Below are 9,656 nucleotides of genomic sequence, written 5' to 3' on the forward strand. Positions count from 1 at the left end.
TTGAAGGACATTCACTTATTTTCCAATTTTTTGCCACCACAAACAGGGCTGCTATGAATATTTTTGTACATCAAGGAACACTTTAAAGGACTCATCATTACTGACATTTTTTATTTATCTTTGTATTCTGAACTGTGTCAGATACCAGTTAACTTCCAATTATTATTTGCAAATCCAGCCCTTAAAGCAAATCATGCCAGAGAAAGAACCAAACTCAGTCTTTTTGTCACATTTGATGATAAGCACTACTTGTAGTTTGTACATTTTTCTCATTTGGCTGAGCTGTTGGGTGAAGTCTTAATAAAGAATATTTTTTAAATGCAAAAAAAAAGTATGCACATACAGTAAAACCATTATATAAGAAATATTGTTAACAATTAAAACATGCAACTCTCTTGATATAAAAATCACAGAATATTATCTGAATATTTTAAAGAAAGGAGGGAAATATTGAGTATGTAAAGAAAACTATCTAGATTCTGAAAAGTGAAAAGTGGTATCAATAAGATTCCAAAATGAAGAAAAAAAGAAAACATTGTAGTTTGCCATTTGAATAGCTGTTCTATTTAGGAATTATCCATTACTGATGATGGAAATTGGGTGGTGCCACCCAGAGAAGGAGCCAAAAATCAGGTTCTTGGAAGTAAAAAACTCATGACTGACCCTGGCAGTGTCTAAGCTCAGATTTTTTTTTTAATTCACAAGTCTGCAAAATTCACAAATTAAACTTCATCTGGAGAGACAGCAAGTTACTTGAGGACAGAATGAATAGTTTCATTGAAAGAGAGAAAGAGAAGCTTAGATTAGGTCTAGGAAAGAACTTTGTTACTAACCTGGAAAGAACATAGGTCCAGGAAAGAACTTGGAGGAAAGAAGGGAGAAGGAAATGGTAAGGAGCCCAGGAGAGAAGAGAAGAAAAGCTTAACGTAAATCCAGCGAAATGGAGGTGGGCCCATATTGCCCCAGGGCCATAGGCCACCTCACACAGTGAGAAATGTGGCAGCCCTACTGATGGGGAAATACAGAAGCTGCTAAATGAAAAATGAAAATGCCACAGAGTTTATCAATGGGATAGTTCATCCATTTCTAAGAAGGCAGCATTTAATTTCATTAAAAGGAAAGTCCAAGTGAAGCTTAGAGAGATACAGGACTCTTGGCTCAGTCAGAGGGCAGATGAAATTCAATTTTATACAGATAGTAACAAACCAAAATGCTTTTATGATGCCCTGAAAGGTATTTATGGACCAAAGACATATGGTGCATCTCAACTACTCAGTGCTGATGGATCAACATTGATTAATGATAGGAACTTGATCCTAGAGAGATGGGCTGAACACTTCCATAGTCTTCTTAACAGACCATCATTAGTCAATGTAGAAGGCATTGACAATTTACCCCCAAGTTGAAGTCAATCAGTCCCTAACTGGAGTTTCAACTGAAAAAAAGGTTTTGAAAGCCATTAGACTCCTTTCAAGTGACAAAATACCCAGTGTTGATTCTATTCCAGCTGAGATCTACAAGGTGAGAGATACATTGCTCATCCAAAAACTGACTGAAATTTTCCAGGTTATTTGGCATGAAGAGGTTATCCCCCCCAAATTCAAGGATACCTCCATTATCCATCTCTATAAAAGTAAAGGGAATAGATTGTCTGTGACAATCACAGGAGTATTTCTCTTTTAGTCATTGCTGGTAAGATTCTTGCCAGAGGCCATCTCAGTAGGCTGATCCTGCATGAAAACTCCAGGAGAAATGCCAGGAATAGAACAGAGGTCTGTATTCAATATTTGTAGATCTGACCAAAGCCTTTGGTACTGTCAGTTGTGAGGGGTTTATGGAAAATTATGTCAAAATTTGGTTGCCAGAGAAGTTCATCTGTATTGTATCAATTTCATGATGGCGTGCATGCCTGGGTTCTGGACAGTGGATGATGTTCTCAAAATTTCCCAGTCATCAATGGAGTAAAATAAGGATGTGTCCTTGCTTCCATACTTTCTAGCATGATTTTTTCAGCCATTTTTATCAAACACCTTCAATGAGGATGAACATGGTATCAAGGTCATCTACCACACTGATGGCAAATTCTTCAACTTGAAAAGGCTACAAGCCAAGACCAAAGTGGAGGGAGTGTTGGTGCATGATCTTCTGTTTGCCCAATTATCATATCATGCACTCAATGCAGCCTCTGAAGCTGAGATACAATAAGTATGGATCAATTTTCTGCTGCTTGTGCAACAATGAACACCAAAAAACCCCAGGTGTTCCATCAGCCAGCACCACATCATCCAGATGTGGAGCCATCGATTACAGCAAATGGAGAAGTTTTGAGAACTATGGACAAGTTCACTTACTTTGGCAATGTCCTTTCCAAGAAGGTACACATTGACAATGAGGTTGGCATAGCTAACTCAGTGTTTTGGAGGCTCTGAAAGAAAATGTGGGAGAAAAGAGATGTTAGACTGAACCAATCTGAAGGTCTATAGAGCCATTGAGCTGAACTCATTGCTATATGCCTGTGAAACTTGGACAGTGCCATGTCAGGTAACTGAATCACTTCCATTTAAATTGTCTTAGGAAGATTCTGAAGATCACAGGAGAAGATACCAGAAACTGAGGTCCTTTCTTGAGTTAAACTACCTAGCATTCCAACATGACTACAGAAAATGCAACTATGAGGGGCTGGACTTGTTAGAATGTCAGATGTACGCTTGCCAAAAAAACTACTTTTTGGAGAACACACACTTTCAAGGGGGTCAGAAGTAGCAATACCAAGAAGGTCTCATTGAAGAACTTTAGAACTGATTGTACAGCATGGCATGCCCTCATCAGTGAGGGTGCTGCAACTCTATGAGGAAGGCAGAATTGAAGTAGCTCAAAGGATCTAGGATCTACATTATACTGTAAGGATCTAGATTATACTGACTTGAAATCCAGCCAGATCTGAAAATTGGTGCAAGGGATTTCCTCACAATTACACATTTCAAGTAACTCATATGTCTTATCTTATTTGAATTAGTCTGTTTTGGTCAGTTAGCTTTTCTGTGTTGCTTTGACTGAATACAGACACCTGTTTGTGTGTGTGTGTGTGTTTGTGTGTGTGTGTGATACCTCTTTTTCTTATTTCAAGGAATTGCATTTGTTTGTTTTTCTTCTCCTAACTCAGAAATTCTCTGTCCTTTCCTCCAATTAGAAATCAGATTGATTTTGTATTCAAGTTTATAGCCTGTTAATAGTTTCTTTTAATGCATAAAAATTTGTGTCTCCTTTTACTTAAGGTCCAGAGTCAAGCTGAGGAAGTCTGATGCCAGTTTGTTATACAATTGGCATGTTTCTTTTAAGGAATTGATATACTCAGAAGCTTGAACTTTTGTTTTCTCAGTCTTTCTACCTGCAACAGTTTTTGAAAATTTTTGTTATGGTAATGGGATTAAGTGATTTGCCCAAGGTCACACAGCTAGTCAATTATTAAATGTCTGAGGTTGTATTTGAACTCTGCTCTTCCTGACTCCAGGGTTAGTGCACTATCCACTGCACCACCTAGCTGCCTCAACTGCAAACTGTTTTTAACAGATTTCAGTTAAATGGGGTCCAGACTCAGAACAGTCAGAAAAACTTCCTGTTAATCTCTTACCAAAGGAACTTTATTGAGGAAGACAAGAGATTTGATGCCCTATTATTTCACATTCTTCTGAGATAAGGTAAGGTTTACTCACACATTGTTGGGAAAGGCTGGTGGAATAATTACTCCCTTTAAGAGAATGATGCCTTCTGGTAATAGTAAAATAAAAAAGTATTTCCCCCTTGGAAAAATTGACTTGAGTCCAGGGGAATAGTGGTCTGTAAAATTGACAGCCCTCTAGACTGGTTCTTATTGATCTGAAACTTCCCATACAGAAGTGGAGGGGGTGCTTAAAAGAGAGAACTCACAAATTTTGTTAAAATATATATAAAAACACAACTGAGTTCCCAATTTGTTGGCAAATTAAAGACTTTCAGTAGATTAGGAAGTTAGTAAGCATATATTCATCTTAATATTTTGTCTGATTTTTGTTTCTTTGTAAAACACAAAAAAATCTTTTTCTTGTCTCATGTTTAGTGTTTTTTAGATTTTTGCTACCTTAAAAAATTTCTAAGGGGAATATTCCAGAAAGACTGATTAAAAAAAAGACTGCAGCCAAAGAGTTGAGTATGCTAGGGAAGATCAAGGAAGTTTTATATTTGAAGTCCATCTCTAAGCTTTCTGGAATTTTTGTCTAATTCTGTGTCCCAGGAAGAAGGAACTAATTCCAACTTTAGCCTTTTAGATGGTAATTGCTTAAAAGATTTTAGTAGATTTTGAAGGTTTGGAGATTAAGGAGACAGGAGATTAATCATTTTGAGATAATGGGGGAGAATTCCTGGGACTTTAGGAAAACTCAGGGATTTAGCCCCTTCCCTTTGTCCTAACTGATAAGGCATTAAAAAAAGTATTTATTTAAGGCAATGGGGGGGGGAGTGACTTGCTCAAGGTCACACAGCTAGGCAATTACTAAGTGTCTGAGGTCACACTTGAACTCAAATCCTTCTGACTCCAAGGTCAGTGCTCTATCCTTTGTGTCACCTTACTGTTCTTCTGATAAGGCATTTAACTGAAACAACATATCTTAGTGAGTTTGAGAGTACCCCTTTGTAGAATTTGTTTTAAGAAAAACTAAGAATTAAATTATGTAAAAAAAATTCAATTCTATAAATAGTATTGAAAGCTATTGTTTTAGTGTAGTGAAAGAAGGTTGCTAGGTTGAAAGTCATCCCAGAGTAAAGGGGGGATAAAGATAGTTTGCATTTTAATTTATCACTAACTTAAATAAATGATTTTTTATGTAAATTAGAAACAAGAAAATTAGAAAGAAACAATGCATTTGTCAGCTATTTGGAACTTAAACAGGTAACACTGTTACAAGTAATCTGAATTGTGCTAAATTGCAAGGGAGAATTTCTATGGAATAAAGATTGGTTATTTAGTTTATTTGGAATATGATTAAGGAAATATAGTACTTGGCTATCCTGAACAACTGGTCATCTGGGGGTATATTCCCTAGTCTTTAGAATAGTAATCTGAGGCTTCTTACTTGCAACCCCTTCTTTCTTTGACCTGGGGTTAAAATTGGAAGAAAGGGTGGGGCTGGATCATAAAAATGAAAGGAATTAATTCTTTTCTTTGAGTCATTTTTTTTTTAGATTTTTGCAAGGCAAACGGAGTTGGAGTTAAGTGGTTTGCCCAAGACCACACGGCTAGGTAATTATTAAGTGTCTGAGACCGGATTTGAACCCAGGTACTCCTGACTCCAGGGCTGGTGCTTCATCCACTACTCCACCTAGCCACCCCTCTTTGAGTCATTTTTGACAGAAAATAACTAAGGTGTTTATGGAAAGGTAAAGTTGCAACTCCACTCCTTTGAAAATGGGATAGTTGTTAACGCTAGGCTTTAAATTTTAAAGTGTAGGTGGCTAATAATCCTGAAAAATTGAGGTTTTGATTTTGTGGTTATAAATGCTGATTTGATTTGGTTGATAGTTGTCCTATATTTAAATTTTGATGCAAAAAAATGCTAGGAAATCTGAGTGATACTCATGTGTCAGAAACCGATTAAGTTATATTATTTGTTTGCCACAGTCTCCTAATCTGTAAAGAGGAAAACAATAATGATACCCATTCTCAGAAGTTGTGAGGATCAAAATGATATATTGATTGTGAAGTACATAATGCCACAGGGCCTGGCATAATGATATAATTGTTAACCATTGTCATTGCTCCTTCGATTGCATAAGGTATTGACTTTACACCAAGTTTTAGATGTGATTAGTATAAAATGCCAAAGATGCTGAACTGAATGATTTTCTATAAAAATAATTTGGAAATGCATTAGACTGAACTGACAGTCATCTAACTGGTATCGTTTATTTTGTGGTATTGAGTATATTATTATTGTTGTGTCTAAAATTTTTTCTTATAAGGGTGAAACGTATTGGAAATTCTATTTGAAAAAAACAGCTTCTTTTTTAATCTGGGTGCAAATTACAAATTGAGTTGATAGAAGGGTGTGATCAAACTAGATATTTGAAACTGTTAAATCTTTAATGGCAAAGATTGTTTTAAAATAGATAATAACAATAACAGTAATTTACTTTCTGAGAACTTTACAAATTTACTTTAATAAAGAATGGTCATTTGAAAATGGTAGGTTATCACTTACAAAATTATGAAATTGTATAGGGTGGTTTAAAGATGTAACTTCAGTACTTCAATATAAATCAACTTTCAGATATTTGTTGTATGTCTGAAACCCTAGAATGTGATTAATCCAAATTTATAAGTAAAGGATAAATAAAATGTAATTATCAGGGAAACATGAAAAGGCTAATTAATACTGTTCAAGCCCTAAGTTATGGTAAGTGAAATTTTACTGTTTGAGATAAAAACTTTTGGTACAATAATTTATATTGTTTTGAATTTTGATTATAGGGATAGTGTTCTGAATTATCATGAAGTTGAATAGAAGTCTGAGAAGTGCTACAGGTCGATTTCTGTTCCTAGAAAGAGTTGAGGGTGTTGACATTGGCATGGTCTAAGGTAAGAGCCTCCTCTTGTTTCAGTTTCCCCATTGTGAATAGGAAATTTCCTACCTGGTTAATTTTGGAGCCTGGTTGTGTAACTCTGCGAAAAATGGGTAGCTTTATTACATGGCTGTCAGATATGACTTATTCCTGGAATCAAACAGATATGAGGGAATTTTTCTGCTGTTCGGGTGTATGTCAAGTTATTCTATGCCCTTGAGTCTTGACATTGCTAAAACTATGTTCCTCCTTTTCCTTTCATAGTAGCTTTCTATAATCAGGACAAGTTATTAATTAATAGTTTGTGCTGGAACATCTCTGAATTACTATAATGGATGCAAATATGAAAAATCTTATAATTGTTATCTATATTTGTTGTCAAATTATAATATAGAAATTGATATTCTCTTAAAGAGGAAATTAGACAAAGTAATGTCAAAGATGAAATATAAAAATTTTCTAATTAAATAGCAATTTTTGAGAAAGCATCAGGATTAGACCTTTTTCTCTAAAAACCATAAACTTATATATAATTGACTTTCAAATATATCTATTATGGAAATTTAGACTTTGGATATGTTTTAGTAATAAATTCTCAAAATTAGATTGAAGATTTTATTTATAAAACTTCATTGATAATTGCAAAGAATGTGAAAAATTTTCCAACTTTAAAGTATCTGACATAATTTTAAAAGATCAGAGTCATTTTACATTTAGAAACCACAAAATTTTTTTTAGATTCTTATAAGAGGTACAAGATTTAGGTTAAGCTAAAAACAGTAAATTGATTATAAAAACTGAGAATGAATTACAGATTCCTAATTTGATTTTTTTGTAGCTTAGTTGTTAATAGTTTCAGAACCACAATGCTTTAGCTGGGTTTTACCATATGAATTAGTTATTGGAAATTCAAATTTAAGAGATTGGATTAAATTATATTGAGTCTTGTTACTGGCAGATTTAAGCAGAATTATATAGGAATCTCTATGAAGATGAGAAGTATTCAAGAATGTCCAAGAAAAGATGTTTTCCAGAGACCAGATGACTACATGTGACATCTGATACTCAAGATAAAATTAAATAATTAAATAGACATTGGGAGAGGTTTATTAAGATACAAGGAGATTTGATATTGGTTAATATTGATGATCTTTAGTATATTACTTCTTTTTATTCCCTGATGTTTATGTTTAAGTTTTTAATATCTGACAGCCATGTAAATAAATTTATATGCCTTGATGGCATATAAATCTCCCTTCTCAAACTAATCTATTGTGAGCACTTTAAGCAGTTTGATATATAGCTTGACTTACATATTTCTAATTATGAAGACAGGAAAAATTGTCTAGATTTGGGTTTTTAGATAAGTGACTCATTCCGCTTCCCCCAAGAATCAAAAGGGGAAACTTAGGGAACTTGTGGAAACCATCTTGGGATTTAATTCTGAAGCTAGTTAAGCTCCATTTCTATTTAATTATGGGTCTAGTCCAATTTCTGTCTCATGAGAAAGTTTTATTCAATTATGGGAATGACTTTCTCACAATTCTGCATTGTTTGAACCTAGCCCTGACATGTCTAGGAAGCTGAATCACTTCTACCTATTGCTTAGAGACTCTTAACTAGGAACCTAGATGATGGTGACCAGTAACCTAGTTAGATCCAAAAATTGATGTAAAGAACTTTCTCACAATTATATGTTTCAAGCGACCTATGTGTCTTATCTGAAAATTGGCCCCATATTGACCAATCAATTATTGTTTCTATCCTCCCTTGATTGAATATAGACTCTGGGAGATAGAGGAAAGGGACATTTCTTTTTCTGATTTGAAAAAATTGCACCTATTTGTTCTCTCCCTCCTAATTCATAAAGTCCCTAATCTTTTCTCCAATTAGAAATCAGATGACTTAATCTTGTATATTGGTTTATATTTAATTCTTTGCTATTTGAATTTCTTAAATATATCAACATGACAAATTGGCTTGCTTACATGCTTACTTTGGTGAATATTAAATTTTTAACCAAAAAGGGCTCACTTGACAATCTGTTCCTCATGGGTTCTTTTTAAGATTCTTCTTTCAGATTCTGGGAGCAGCAGTCTCTCATCTAACTTAGAATTCCTTGCAACTTGACCAGCACCTATGTCAGAATGTACCATGGACTGGGAAAAATAACCAGCATGCAATTAGGGTTGTGTTTAACAATATTGGAAATGAAGAATTTAAAGATATTCACATTACACCAGACCAAATTAAGTTGACTTTCTCTCCTGTTACATATCCCAGCCATAGCAACAACCAGCTTTGATTTTGCAGTCACACTGTAGTCTTCACCAGAAAGATTCTTTGATTCTTTTGAGGAAAAGCCTGCCATGTAGGAGATCCATTATTTCTCCCTTTAGTTTGTCTTTTATGACATTAACTAGACAAGTTCATCAGTCAAATCCTTCATTAAGATACTGACAGCACAGACCATACCAATTGCACCAATGCCAATAAAAAAATGATCTTCCTTTAGGATATTTACAATCAGCTGATCCTTGACAAGTTTCCATTTTGGGGAAAATCCAGGCTGCTTATGGGTTTCCAATCCATTGTATATTTTGACATATGTGGCCTGGAAGCTAAGTGGCTTTCCTGGAGGCTAAATGGGCTGGATTCTGCCCATTTCCATTACCTAATGGAGGGAGTCTTGGTCTCCATTCTTTAGGTTGCCATGGATGGGTCCTTGGGAAGATGGAGACCTAAGTGTTCCTGTGTAGAGTGAATGAATGTTGCCAGGGTACTCTGAAGAATCTTTATCTTTTCTTGGGAACTGATGATGATCATAAACAGGTGGTTGAAAATGCTTATGAGGTGATCTAGCTGAAAAGGCTACATTTTCTGGGCCATTGTCTTGTCTGAAGTAGATTTGGAAGAATGCATTATGACAGTACATCCAATTTCTCACCGTGATTAAGAATCTCTACATATTTATGATTATTGTGCTTGTGTCTTGGAGCAGAATGGCATTTCAGATATAGTGAAGATAAACCTGAATCCAGAGATGGAGGCCTGTTTAAAGA

This window comes from Macrotis lagotis, chromosome X, assembly GCF_037893015.1.
Source record: "Macrotis lagotis isolate mMagLag1 chromosome X, bilby.v1.9.chrom.fasta, whole genome shotgun sequence".
In the NCBI taxonomy this organism is placed as follows: domain Eukaryota; kingdom Metazoa; phylum Chordata; class Mammalia; order Peramelemorphia; family Peramelidae; genus Macrotis; species Macrotis lagotis.